This window comes from Coloeus monedula (assembly GCF_965178545.1).
Source record: "Coloeus monedula genome assembly, chromosome: 10".
In the NCBI taxonomy this organism is placed as follows: Eukaryota; Metazoa; Chordata; class Aves; order Passeriformes; family Corvidae; genus Coloeus; species Coloeus monedula.
The window spans coordinates 14,292,956-14,305,171 of NC_138790.1; positions in this window are offsets into that span (position 1 = coordinate 14,292,956).

The window sequence follows — 12,216 nt, forward strand, 5'->3', positions numbered from 1 at the left end:
CTGACACAATGTAGAGTAGCAAAAAGTATGGAAGTACAAGGAAATCAAACCATCATTTCAGCAGTAGTCTAAGGTAATTACTGCTGGCCTCACAGACCATTACTTTCTCTTTACAATTTTCCTTTCTCCAAATAATTATCATATTCACAGTGACTTTCTTAAATCGCAAAATATTAAAGACTTCTTTGCTAATTTATTCTTTCTTCCCTCACCCCCTCCCCTCCACTCCCACACACATTTGGGTATTGTCTCCTGAGCAATTACATAACATCAGAAATGTCATAGTCACCTCTGCTAGATGGCTGTGCTGGGAAATCACATGACTTACAGTCCCTCAAGTCTGACTTTCTGTTACCAGCATAGTTGCTGCCAAAGACGAATTGGTTATTTACAGACGGGTGTAAGCTGATAAGCTCTTCCCTGGCAGCCAGGAGGAATGTGTCCTGGGGTGCCTCAGGCACAGCATCACCAGCTGGGCAAGGGAGGGGATTGTCCCCTCTGCTCTGCACTGGGGTGGCCTCACCTCGAGTGCTGGGGGCAGCTTTGGACACCACAATGTAAGAAAGACATGAAACTATTAGAGAGCATCCAAAGGAGGGCAATGAATGGTGAAGGACCTTGAGGGGAAGCTGAATGAGGAGCAGCTGAGGGCACAGGGTCTGTTCAGCCTGGAGGAGACTGAGGAGACTCAGTGCAGTTACAGCTTCCTTCTGAGGGGAAGAGAAGGGGCAGACACTGATCTGTGGTGACCAGTGACAGGACCCAAGGGAGTGGCCTGAAGTTGTGTCAGGGGAGGTTTATGCTGGATATTAGAAAAAGGTTCTTCCCCAGAGGGTGGTTGGGCACTGGAACAGCCTCCCCAGGGAAGTGGTCACAGCACAAAACCTGGCAGAGCTCAAGAAGAGTTTGGGCAATACTCTCAGGCACATGGTGTGACTCTTGGGGATGGTGGTGTGCAGGGCCAGGAGTTGGACTTAGTGATCCTTGTGGGTCCCTTCCAACTCAGCATATTGTGTTTCTGTGAAGTTCAGATATGGAGGCTAATAATGCCCTAAAACAGCCATGGAAGCCTTCGAATAGCAAGCAAACCCTTTAAATGGGTGTTTAAGACTCCTGGATGTTGTAATGAGATGTTCTCACCTCCTCCCACACTCAGTCTCTCCTGACTTGTGTTATGTCCATCCCCTGACTTGTGTTCCATTCACATTTGCAGACTTCAAACCACTTCTATGTGTTCTAAGTCTTTACCCTCATGCTGTTGCTGAGCAACGTTGAATATTCAGTGACCATCATAATCCTGTCAATCATTTCTGTTGGCTTAACAGTATGCCCTGAGACAGGTGGATCTGCTGCACAGCCTGCCAGCTCCCCCTCCTGCAGTCTGCTAGCAATTCCCTCTATCATACACACAAGTAGCTATTGATACGTTCTTTCTGGTTATAGTTTAATTCCTGTGAATTTTGCTGTATTACTACAGATGCATTGATAGATTTTTTAGATTTTTAGTAATCTGCTATTATTACAGATGCAACTCTCAACTGGGGGTCTTGAAATTTCAAGAGTTTAAGAAGACCTGATACCTGCGGCTTGTAAGACTCAGTCTCAGTGCAGTGATTTTGCTTCCTATGGTAATTACCTGAGGATTGACTCGTCTTAAGGTTGGCTAAATAACAGGTCATGACAGCAGAAAGAAACATGGTCCCCATGCAGCCAGATGAAATTTCCTGGTGCTTCCTGTTGATGTTGCTGAATGCTCTTGCTGAGAATTTGGAAAATATTCTCTTGATTTCTGACCCCACTTCAAAAATACCCAGTGAAGGTAAAAATCACATGGAGAAAGGATATAACAGAGAAGAAAAAGGTGAAACTATGTGAATGGAAATACAGATGGGAAGGAGTGATAGGAGTCTGGCAGGGAACAGTTAGTCTCTCGGGTCTGGAGATTAGATGTGCTGCTCCCTTCTATTCTCAAAATTTAAAAGCAAAATTGAACTGGGGATTCCTGACTCCTGATAAATGTCTTATTAATCTTAAGGAAGACATAAGGGTTAGAGGTTCAACACTGAGAATTGCAGTTCCTCAGACGGCATGATGTGATTAGAGGTGGTGGAGGGGGTGAAGGGATGGCAGCTCTGCACTGACCTGTTTGTCATGATCACATGCTGCTTTCAGACCCAGGCACAGCCGCAAGTTCATTGCTAAAATCATTGTTCCTGCACTGAGTTACTGGGCAAGGGCAAGACTCAGCCTTTTGAAAAGTTCCTTGAGAAAGTGAAGTGCTATCTGTGGAGTGCTGCCCAGGAGCACTTTTATTGCTGCCTCTCACTGATCTTGGCAAAGTCCATGTGAAGAGCTGGGGCTTTTGCCAGCACAGGTGTGTTGGCTGCACATCACATTTTTGTATCTCCAATATCTGTAGGATGAGTAGCACTCCCACGCTGAACAAGTGCTCAGAGATGCCAGTGTACCTTTGTACTTAAAGTATTGGTGTCCATCATTTTGCAATTGCAACTTTTAAATCAAGATAAGGCATTCTCTCTAATGGCCTTGCAATGACAATTAACTTCATCATTATCTCAGGAGATTTAATTGTGTGAATTAGATTGCAATAACTGGCAAAGCACAGACATTTAACTAAATTAGAATTACTGTGTTTCTTCTCGCAATGGCAGTTTTGTAATGATAGTCTTTACAACTTGGTGGTTCTGTTGATGTCCTGTAATTGTTGAGCACAAATAAACCTTCTACTAAAGGACTGCAGATAGCAATGCTACAGTTAAGGAGCATGACTCTGGCATGAAGCAGGAATTGCTCCTTGAAGGCCAAGGGAGATACAGGGGCATGAATTGGAATCAAACAGAGAATTAGATCCATGTTCCCACCACATCTTGTTCTAGGTTAACTTGATGAACTCACATCCTAACTTTTAATGAGTGATATGAAACCTCCCGGGATAACCTTGTGTCCAGTTTCTGTGCTGTTAGCATGGCCCCTGAATTGTAACCCCGTTTCATGCTGAGTACTGGTGTTTCAACTCTGCAGTTGCTTTCCCATCCACAGCAGCCTCCCAGGCTGCACCACCTAACTGAGGAGCATAAAAAAGTTCAGGTTCCAGCCTGTATAATGAACTAACATGTTGAAATGTATCTGGAATTGCACAGCAAAGAAGGAATTGGGCAGAGGGAGGCCAGGTGAGCAGGGCAGCAAGAAGTGTGGACACAGCCTGTATGATGCAGTAATGATGCATCTATATTTGCAGCATCTGTCATGATACAGATGAATCCAGTAATTTGTGTCAAGAGTCAAGAACAGCTTGGAAATTTAATTTCACAAACAAGCAACTAGATAACAATTCTGGACTTCCAAGACCTGCTTCCTGGCTCTGCTATAGGCTGCTTACACAATCTTGTCAAGCAGCGTGAGAGTGGTTTTTAAGGAGTCTAGACACATGGCTCCCATCGAGGTATGTGCTTTATCTCCCAGCCTCAATTCCTCATCCAAAAAATAGGGGTTATAGCTATTTTTGCCTCCCAAAGACACTGAGATGAGCAATAGTTAGGGTGATGGGAGATGTAAAGGCCTTGGGTAGGTTTTCCTGGTCAGGGTGTTTTATGCACACTAGGCAAATGAAGCTGAAGATGTTCACTTGGAGAGAGAGGTCTAAAGGGCTGATCTTTGAGCTGTTGTTTTTCAGCCAGTATTATTTCTAAGAAGCACTGGTTTAAAATAATATAGTGTAGAAGATTACTGATACTGTGTGTGTCTTGAGACTTAATTTACCTGCCCAAAACTTGTGCACAAGAAAGTTCATTTTTGTATTGTTCTACAGGAATCTTGTTACTTAGCCCCTGAAGACACATTTCTTTTAGGTGGAAAAAAGTTCTGTCTCCCCTGTGATGCTGTCCTGATTGATGGAAGCTGCATTGTGAATGAAAGGATGTTCTCAGGTGCAGCACTGGAGATAGAAATGCTAAGGTTCTTTGGAAGGAAGATGTCTCTGTCTGTTTTGATAGCAAATTATTTACTATTTATTAGTGTAGCTTGCAGCAGGAGAGAGAAAAATTGTGGCTTGAATAATTCACAGTTGTCTTAAGCTTTTGGACACTGCCATTGTGTAATATTCATTTCTTATACACATTAAAAACAAGTAGCATTAATGTACTGTTAGGAGTAGAAAGTGAAAACACTCAAATACATTGAATATGTATTTTTTTAGTTTTTGAATTCTGATGTTGCAGCAGTTCAGCTCAAGCACACAGAGCAGAGAGGCCAGTGTTAGCCCTAAATATCAAGACACTGCAAGACAAACTTGGTTCAGGGACAAAATGTGACCCAAGCTCCTCATACATCATATTCAGTAAAACCTATCATAGCATGGGTGGGAGGTGGCATGAGAAGGAAAGGGGCTGCTCTTCTCCCTGCCACGTTCTGGCCTGGAGGGGTTCAGGATCTCTACAGGTCACTATCTTGTCATTTTTTCTCCTTCTTTGTTACCCTTCTTCTCAAGAGAGATACCCAGGTGTGTTTGGGGAGGCAGAGTGCAATGGGTGTCCCTGCTTCCCGCGCAGCTCCTTCCCTCTGAGGAAGGCACCTCCCACCGCAGTGCCCAGGTGTAGCCACAAAGGTCGCTGCTAATTCAAGGCAAACACAACTCAGCAGCAGCCTCAGTGCTTTTAATTACCCTGAGGGTGTTAGGAGAATATGCACAGGGCTGTTCAATTATGTCATTCTCAGCACAGTTAACAAATATTCTTAATCTAGTCAATAGATCTTTTATCGTGTAAATGTTAGGATAATGCTCCTTCTGTTGAAATTAAGCGTTGCTGATTTTGGTGCTTGTCAAATCTCACCTACCTTCTGCAAAATCCATGAGACCACAGATCAGAGTTGCGAAGCTCGCATGTCTTTAAGGACCTCCTTAAACCCTGGCAGGCTACATCTCAATTCCAAGCCTAAAGACCATTGAAATCCTAAAGGAATAATCATATAAACATTAAAGTCGACTACATTCAAAATTGTACTGTTTAATTCATATTGCAAAATACAAAAACTGACTTCAGCACTTCAGTGCATGTGATGCTGAACTCAAAATGTTGATCAAATCATACACCCCATATCAACTCCCGGGATCATTAGTAGTTATTAGTACACCAGATACTTCAACACCACAGAGATAATTATGCCATAATGAATGAAAGAAGAAATTCATTGCAAGAGGAGAATAATCACATTCCCAATACTTCTTAAGAAAGCAGAGAGGAAATTACTATCTGATGCAAATTAATGAGATGAAATTAATAAGTGTCAACCAATAAAATACTCCTCCAGTGGGACCAGATGGCAGGCACGTAGTACAATCTCTCCTTGGCCCCCCTCCAGTGCTGCAGGGAGGCCCCACTGAGGAGGTGCACGTTGAACAGGCTCAAAGCCCACCAAAAGGCACACAGCTCAAGCAGAGCCAGAGTGATTTCCACCAAGGTACTCTTGCAGGCAGTGTCTCACATAAGCAACAGAACAAAACTGGATCCGTGTGTCAGAATAAATTCATGTAATTAAACCATCCTCTGTAAGGTATCACAATGTAAAGCTCTTTTTGCTTTTTTGTCCAGTGTGCATCCGGCTCAGAACATGCTGGTGACTTGCCAAGAACACGAGGAGGAGCTACTGCTGTGTGCATGGATCTCATTAGCCTATTTGCATAATTACTCTTTCTTAAATGTTCGCATTTTTAAATGTATTGTAAGACTAGCTGTCAGCTAAGCTCAAAACTGTGAGGCAGTAAAGGAATTAAATTCTACTTACAAAATATCCTATTGTATGTTTAAAGAGATAGAAATATTTGTTGGTTTTATGTGATACTTAGCAGCTTCACGGTGTCTCTCAAGTATTAATTAATTAATAAGCCAATTATGATCAGGCTGAGAACAAGGTATAATGTGCTGGAAACAGAAAAGGCTTTGATGGCCCAGAGAGACAACAGGTCCTGGATTCACTGTGCTTTTTAACAGAGCTGCTTGTTTCCAGATTAATTTCACTGTACCTGCACTAGTAACTGGGGAAGCAAGTGGTGATCAAAGATAAATGTATCTATTTAAAGTTCTCCTTAATGGGCCAGACTAAATGGTAATGGGCCATGTTGTGGTCTGTCAGACACACACTGTCGGCCAGCAGCATCTTATGGGGGTAATGTGCATGTATGAAAAGAGAGGACTCTGATAAATAACTTCTGTGATGAAATTACGGTGTCTTCACCCAGCCCAGCCTTGCATGTCTTCAGTCTGAACTGCATGCCCAGGAGGGAATAAACCTCAAGGCTGGGCTGAAAGAGAAAAGAAAGAACAGAAAGAAGTTTCTTTCATAGAAAGAAACTGGGGCATGAATCTGTGAGTTATGCTGAGGCATGGTGTCAATAGGAGTAACCAACTTACCCATTTTTAACACCAGGGTGGGAGGGACAAGGAGCTGGTGCCTGTGGCTATGCTGATGTAAAATCTACAGCTGGAAGTGAAGCTGGGGCTCCTTATGGCTCTTTCAAATTGCTCCCAGGGTCATTGGAAGCAGGCTAACAGTGCTTATCCACCCCTGTGAGTGAGCAGCACCAGCCTTAGCAGATGCACTCCCTTTCCATACTGCAGCCTCACAACCCCGCTGCGAGGGCACACTGCCAGGATTTTTTGAGATACCTGCTGTGAGTTGTTTCTTTTCCAATAGGGCTGTTTCTGATCAAACAGCACTTGTTAAATAGGACTCCTGTCCCAGCCTATCAGAGTGTTTTACCATCTCAGTTACTTCACACCAGGCTGAACTCATGAGAATTAATCACTGGGTACTTTTTGGCCCTCTTAAAAGTGGTCCCACTAACAATATGCTTTTAATCAAGTTTCAAGAAATCCCTAGGTTTCCATCCTCTGCCTGGGGAACTGTGTGTGTGGAGGCATAGAGAGCTGTCACCCACTGGTTGTTTTGGATAAGGAAATTCAGGGAAATCCCCTGCATCTGAAAAGGTTTTGAGTGACTCAGCGCTGCCTGCATTTGCTCTCTTAATTTTACTTGGAAACACTGGAGTGTAAGGAAGGGGAGGGTGAGTCTGGTCGCTGCTTGCTGAAAGCAGATGATCAGACCATGCTATGGACTTCATCTTCAAAGACCCTTGGGAAGCTCTGTGTTCTGACAGCTGAAAACATAGACCCAACCAGCTTTTTCCAAGCAGAAGGAGCAGGATTTCTTGTAACAATACCAGGGGGACAGTGCTATGGCAACGAGGAAATTAATCTTGTTACCAAGGTTCCTCTGTTCACATCACAATGTCACTGTAACTCATCCAATTTCATTTTCCAGTTTTCCAGGACTGTAGATTCAGAATATTGCATTAAAATTTGTTTATTAAGAGAAAAGCTGGGGCAAAGACTGGAAAACAAGTGAAATATAAAGAAAAACACCAAGATTCCTGGGAAGTATGCTGAGATGACAATTATGGAGGCGATGGTTCATAAACTTGAAATCAGTGGTCTGATTCCATAGCCAGAAGGAAGAGAATATGAAATTGTCAAAAGCAAAACAGTCACCTGTTATTAATAAATCACTTTATCTAGAAAGACACAAAATTCAGGATGGAATTGGTTTGGTTAATAAAAGACCCAGATAAGATCTCACTTTCCTGACCTCTTCTGGGCTCCTGTGGAAGGAATAGCAATCCTACCTCAATTCCCATTTTGTCCTGGGCTGTGGAGAATAGTCATTGTTTCACAGAAGACTGGGGAGGAACAGTACAACATGTACATCAAAGAATCACCAGAAATATTGTCCAGCTTTTGCAGACAAGACACTCATGTGGAGTTTCTATACTCATACAGAAATAGCAACTTTATAGTGCTTTTGACCTTAATCAAAACTTTAATCAGAGCTTATGCTGGGGCTGAAATCCTAAAAGGATTTCCACTGGCCCCACTGCAAATGCATGCATATGATTCCTCCCACAAATAAGCCTTGGGCTCATTAAACATTATTAGCTAATGCTGCAAACAAGTTTTCATTGCTTCTAAGTTAAAGATGCACAGAGCTCAACAACTAGAGAGATGCAGCAATATGGGATACACATCATAAAGTCACCCCAAGACAACAGCTCTGTGCAGCCTGAAGTTCAGCTGCTGTATATCTCTTAGCTGACTCGCATCTGCTGAGGATTTAGTGCATAAATAATACTGATATATCAAAATATCCGGACTAGATGTAGGATCACGGTAATTGCATGTGTCACATCGAGTGTGTTGTGCTGTACAAGTTCTTAAATTTCCTCCTAATTTATTGCCCTGTAAATTCAGCATTGAGTTGCTGACCCAGCTTGTAAAGGCTTTAAATCTTAGCAGTGCAAAGCTCACTGTGGACATGCAAATTACTGTTATTAAGGATAACTGATATTAATACTTGAGCCAAGACTCCTGTCCTGTTGTTGCAAATAAACACAGGGTTTTCTTTTTTGTGTGTGAAAAATATTACAGGCTTGCACTCAAATTTGTCTGCAAGTTTGAAACTCAGGTCACTCCTATGATTCACTGAATATCTCAAAACAATCCCAAGCAAACACAGAACCAATGATCTGTGGCTCTGTGGTTTGTTATTTTAGGTGTCACTGACCTGCAAACAGGTGAAGGGGCTCCTCAGTGCAAGAAAGACAAGGAGCTAACTGAGAGGGTCCAGTAGAGGCCACAAAGATGATTTGGGTCTGAAGCATCTCTCTTATGAGGAGAGACTGTGGGAGCTGGGCCTGTTTAGTCCTGAGAAAAGTGAGAGGAAATCTCATAAATGCATATAAATATCTCAAAGGTGGCTGGCAGAGGATGGTGCCAGGCTCTTTTCAGTGGTGCCCAGTGACAAGATGAGTAACAATGGCCATAAACTAAAATACAGACAGTTCCACCTCAATATGAGGGAGAACTTCTTTCTGTCAAGGGCAGCAGAGCACTGGAATAGCTGCACAGGGAGGTCATGGAGTTCTCCCTCTCTGGAGATGCTCACAACCCACATGGATGGTTCCTGTGTCACCTGCTCCAGGTGACCCTGCCTGGGCAGGGGGGTTGGACTGGATGATCTCCAGAGTCCCTTCCAACCCTAACAATTCTGTGACTCCATGAAAACAGTTTTAAGGGACAATAGAAAGATTTAGTTTAGAACCACATAAGATCTAATGACACAAGCCTCCAAACAAGCCAACAGCAGCAAGAAACATGTCTTCAAAATTTTGTTCTGCTTTCTCAGGTTTCTCAATAGCTCCTCTTATCTTATCTAGATTGTTTCTCTATTGATTGCAGCTTAGTGAATCATTAGGTGCTGCACTGTAAAGCTGTGATTGCAGTATGTAACAGAAAGTATATGCAGAAAAACACTGCAGAGTTAAAAGGAATTCTTTGCTTTTAGAATCACAGGAGTGATCAAAAATTTGAAAATTTAGTATTTAGAAGAATTCTTACATTAACACATAAACATAAAAGCAATTTCCTCAGTCATGTGATTTACTACTAACAGGCAGCAAAGTCAGGCTCATTGAAGCAGACAAACTGGAGGGTTCCATTCCAGCTTCCATTGCCTGGTGAATGGCAGAAAACCGCAAGGCAAACACAGCTGCTCCCTGTGTAAGCACAGCCAGGGATGGCTGCTTTTGAGTGCCAGGGGGAATTGAATGCTTTTAATGCCTAATAACTGTCTTCTTGTTGGGGATTCGGAAGTAGCTCTGAGGAACAGAGGAAACCTGGGGGCTAGTTCCTATCTACCCCAGGGTATATGGAAGTGTGGTAAGGCTTACGCATCCATTGGGGAGAAATAATTAATGAAGTGATTCTTTCCTCAGGACTTGTGACATAACTACATGAATAACTGGCAAGGCTTTGCAGATGCAGTGGCCACCTCAGTCATGCTTGAAGTGTGCAGAATTAATGCAATTATACACACTTGTTTGTGACAATTTGCTGGGCCAAATTTCAGTGTCTGATCTAGCAGCCTGTTGCTAAAAGCAGGCTGGTATGTGTGAAAATGTGTAAAGAATCAAGTATTGCCACATGAAAATTTTCCAAAGGGATGCTGCAGAAGGCTGTGTCCCTGGTTTCCTGGAGGGAAGCTGATGAGGTGTGTTGGGGTTTTAGTTTAGTCTTAGGTTTTTTTTCTGTTAAAGGAATTTTCTCCCATATGCATGTTGCTAGGGGACAAATAGCTGTACTTAAGAAAGACAAAAAAAGGGAGTGGGGCGGGCCTGGCTACTCCTTTGTCTACACCTGGGTGTGGGGTCAGTTCACTCTGAGCGTCCGGAGAGAGAAGCTGCAGAGAAAGGAGCTGCTGCTTCTTTCTTTTTGGCCGTTCTTCTCTTCCTGCTGGAAACAACGCCGGGACCCCAAAAGCCGCTTTCCCTGCCCTGCTGGAGGCCGAGCTGTGGCTGCCCTGCCCCGCTGCTGCTGCTTCGAGCTTTTGCTACGCTGTAGCCCTGCTCGCCCTGCCTGCCTGGGCACCCGTGGGGTTCTCCCATCTGGATACATCTCGCCTGCCACCCGGGATTTGCGTTCGTCCCTGCCGCTTTAGCCTGCTGCTCCCGCCTGCCGTTCCAGCCTGCTGCTCCTGAGAGTCCGGGATCGGCTGCCCAGGGGTTTGTGAAGCCTTTGTTCCATCCCTTCCCGGGATCCCAGGGCACTGGTGCCGCGTGCTCCCCGAGCTCGCTCCGGAGCGCCCCCTGCAGCCGCGGGGGAACCATCGCACCTGCCCTGCTCACCGGGAGCCGCCAGCGCCCCTGCCGGCTGCGAGCGGAACTGCACCCGAGGGGAAATAGCCTGACAGCCGAGAAGGCTGGCACTGGGTTTGTGTGTGCTGTTACTGCCATAGTTGTTGCTGTTTGTTTGACTGGTTATACACACATATATATATATATATATAGTAAAGAACTGTTATTCCTATTTCCCACATCTTTGCCTAAAGGCCCTTGATTTCAAAATATAATAACTTGGAGGGAAAAGGGGTTATATCTGCCACTTCAAGGGGGGCTTCTGCCTTCCTTAGCAGACACCTGTCTTTCAAAACCGAGACAAGGTGGAAGTGAAATGGCATGTTATGACCTCCGTCTGAAACTAAATGTTGTCTTATTTCTAGTAGGTATATGCTAATACTGAGGTAAAGATCACCTTTGAAGAAGAAGCCTGAAACCATTTTGCAACAAATGGAAAGTCCTCTCAGATTATTGTCAAGCACTTCTACAGCTTGCTGCCAAAAGTAAGTTCAGAGAAAACAATGCACTTACTTGTCCCCCTATTTTATTTCATGTCAGTGGTGTTCCGTTGGGAGAAAGTTCTGCCAGCAGCTGTAATGTTCACATTTTGACAACTCCAGGCAACCTCCCACCATGCCTCAGGTTTAACCTGAACAGCTTGCTTTCTGCATAACTTGTAACACTCAGATGACAGGGGTGGCTGTGGTGCTGTGAGCAGCTGAGGAGTGGAGTTACTCCACGGTCACCTTCTCAATTCCAGTTTAATTAAAAACATCAACCCCATGCCCATGTGCCACTTCCACAGCCAGCAATGGCCTTGCTCAGCAGGGCCATCGGGAATGTGAAATAACCACCTCTAGCAGCAGAGATCTTCAACTCCTGTCACTCAGTCCATAAAATAGCTGGTGCTGGGACAGATTCTCAGATTTTATACTCTCTAGCCAGATTTTCAGGTCGAAGAAACCTTAGGCTGAGCAGTGTTATTGCTGCTGTCATCAACCATCTGTTCTGCACTTGGGAAGCACATACTGCTGCCTGGCTGCTCTAAAGGCTGCTGCAGAGCATGTGGTGATCACTGGCTTCTCAGAACCTCTGAGGCAGAAAACAGCAGGATAAATACGAAGTTAGAGGAGACCTAAACCCTAAGGGGGGAAAAACCATGTCAAGGTTTTAGGACTGGGATGAGGGCATTTTACAAGTGTCAGGCACCCACCAGGGAGGTCTGATACTGCCTCAGTGGAGCAATGGAGGCACAAATACTGCCAAGGCAGCCCATTGCTCTTTCTTGTAGCTACTGGTGAATGTGACTATCTTTGACAGGATGTCTCCTGGCCAGAAGTTCAGCCTTGTTGAAGGGTTTCAGAATTGTTCAAATATATATATATATATATATATATATATATATATATATATATATTACACACACATATGTGTGTATAAATAAATAAACAAACACAAAAATGAGTAGCATA